Raw genomic sequence first — 2,362 nt, 5'->3', positions numbered from 1 at the left:
GAGCGTCTGCGTCCTGGTGGTCGGTGTGCATCGTACCAACCACTCATAATGTCGCTTATGCTTTTATATATATATATATATACTAGAGGCCCGGTGCACAAAAATCTGTGCACTCGGGTGGGTCCCTCAGCCCGCCCTGTGCCCTCTCGCAATCTGGGGCCCCTTGAGGGCCCCTTCCCCTGGCTGCTGGCACCAGTTTTCCTCCGGCGCCTGGAACCCAGGCCTTCCCTCTTCGCCAGGAGGGGCGCGCACAGTGGGCTAGGGACTTAGCTCTTTTAAAAATACTTCTGAATGTTTGGTAAATAACCCTGTAGGAATCTCCTTTCTGAAACATGTTGGTTGTTAAGGGCTGATTTGGGTAATCAACAAAATGTATGTTAGAATCCTAATCTCCAGAACCTCAGAATGTACCTGTGTATAGAGATAAGATCTTTAAAGAGGGGATTAGATTAAATTGAGGCAGTTCTAGTGGGACCCTTAGCCCATCTCACTGAAGTCCTTATAAGAAGAGGAATGTTGGGGCCCTGCCTCAGTAGGTCCGGGGGTTCCCAAAGGTGTGGATGGAGTCGGCGACGAAGGAATGACACAGAGGCAGCATTCAGGTGATCATCATATCCAGGTTCTCTTTTTATTGTCCTGTTACATCTATATTTATACTATTTGATCCTAAAAGCATGCCTCTATAAGCTTTTTTTTGCCAAGGAGAGCATGGGGTCTGTTTATTGGGGGGTCAGTCAAAGGGGGAGCTGGCTAGGGTGGGGTAGGGCAGCTACTTGTCTGGCCCCCAGAAACCCAACTTGTGTCCAAAGCCTCGACCGCTTTGAAGCCAAAGTCTTCCTCCACCTTTATCTGCATGGGGGCCAGCTCCAGAGACAGCGGGACTCACGCCTGGCCCCCTTCCGGTGGCACTCGCCGCCTCTTCCAACCCCTGGGCCCCTCGCCAGGGGCCAGGCTGCTGGCTTCTGCAGGCGCTGGCGTCCTCCTGGGCGGGGACAGCCCCTCTTTCTCTGGAGGCTGGTTCTCAGCGTTGCCTGGGGTGGGGGCATCTGTGCCCTGGCTGCCCTCATCCTCCAGTAAGATGGTGAACTGGCTGGCCCAGTAGTTGTCACCGTAGGAGTCCAGCACCTTCATGAGGAACCTCCTCTCCTGCTGGAGTCTCCATGTTATCCTCTATATCTGATGGAGCCTGTTCAGGACCCACTCCTTCGCCTGCTCAATCTCCCTGCAGCGCCTGGTACTTCCTGCGATTAAGTTCCCTTTGGCGCCGCTGTTGCCAGCCTCAGGCTGCCTCCTCCTCTTCCTCTAGCTCCTGGAGGCTGGAGCTGCCCAGACCCCCAGACAGGAACTCCACTTCGGTCTCAAGCTCGCTCTCCAGGATGTGACCACCTTCAGCGGAGGAAGCGCCAGCTCCCAGCCAGGAGGTGCTGAGAACTCCTCAAAGCCCACGGCTGCCATGGACCCCTCTCTCTGCTCCAGCTCCATTTCTCCCTGGCTCCAGGCGCAGAACTTCCAACCTTGCAAGCCTCTAGTTTAAAGTGGCTTGCAAAACTACAGCCCATTGGATTTCACAGCCAGGCACCCAGGCCCGGCTGCTAAGCCTCCTGTGAGTTGTAGTTCTCTATTTCCAGCTTGCCTCCCTGCCCCACCCCCACCCCAGTCCCAACTGAAAGGCCCTGCTGGCTGGACTAACCCTGTGGCCAGGCATCTGAGTCACCTCGGGTCTTTATTCCTGCCCCGACACCACGCCATCTGGCCATGGAGACTCTCCTCTTGGGAGGCCCCTGGGTCTCCTTCTGGGTCTCCTTCTCGGGCCTGGCTGCATCGCCCCCGAACCGGATGGCGTGCCCCAGCTGCTACACAGCCCCGGGCCCTGGGTCTCCTCAGCCTGGGCACCGGATTTCTGACCCAGCAGCGATGCAGCCCCAGCACCTGGGTCGCCTTCTGGGTCTCTTGCTGGGGACTGGCTGCTTCGCCCCTGGGGTCCAAATGGTGTCCCCAGGCAGCTATGCAGCCTGGCCTCTGGCCCCGCCTCTGGGTGTTCTCCCATCACTGGTGATCAGTGATCTGAGAAGCCACGCTGGGCAGGGAAGAGCCAGACATCTGCCTCTTCCCTGCCCCACCCAGCTTCTCCGATTACTGGCCCAGGGCCAGCAAAGGTGGCCAGGTCATCCTATCACAGAAGCCAGCAAAGGCAGCCTGGCTTCTCTGAGCAAAAGCAGCTCGGTTCTCTGGCTCTTGGCTGCCACTGGGTTTCCAATTGCAGTCAGGGCAGGCGGCTTCTTCCCTCCTTCCCCTTTCGCCTCCTAGCATTGCACCTATGTATGCAAATTAACTGCCATCTTTGTTGGCAGTTAACCTCCAA

At 57.1% G+C, this 2,362-nt stretch overlaps 1 pseudogene across 1 annotated transcript; it reads right to left on the bottom strand.

Moving 5' to 3' along the window:
- Positions 1-730: 730 nt before the first annotated feature.
- LOC308512453 (TCF3 fusion partner-like) lies at positions 731-1,482 on the bottom strand (annotated as a pseudogene). Its single transcript has one exon. The product of its transcript is annotated as a TCF3 fusion partner-like (transcript).
- Positions 1,483-2,362: the final 880 nt, after the last annotated feature.

This window comes from Myotis nattereri (genome assembly GCF_964212035.1).
Source record: "Myotis nattereri genome assembly, chromosome: Y".
Lineage (NCBI taxonomy): Eukaryota > Metazoa > Chordata > Mammalia > Chiroptera > Vespertilionidae > Myotis > Myotis nattereri.
This window is presented reverse-complemented; position numbering and strand designations above follow the sequence as displayed.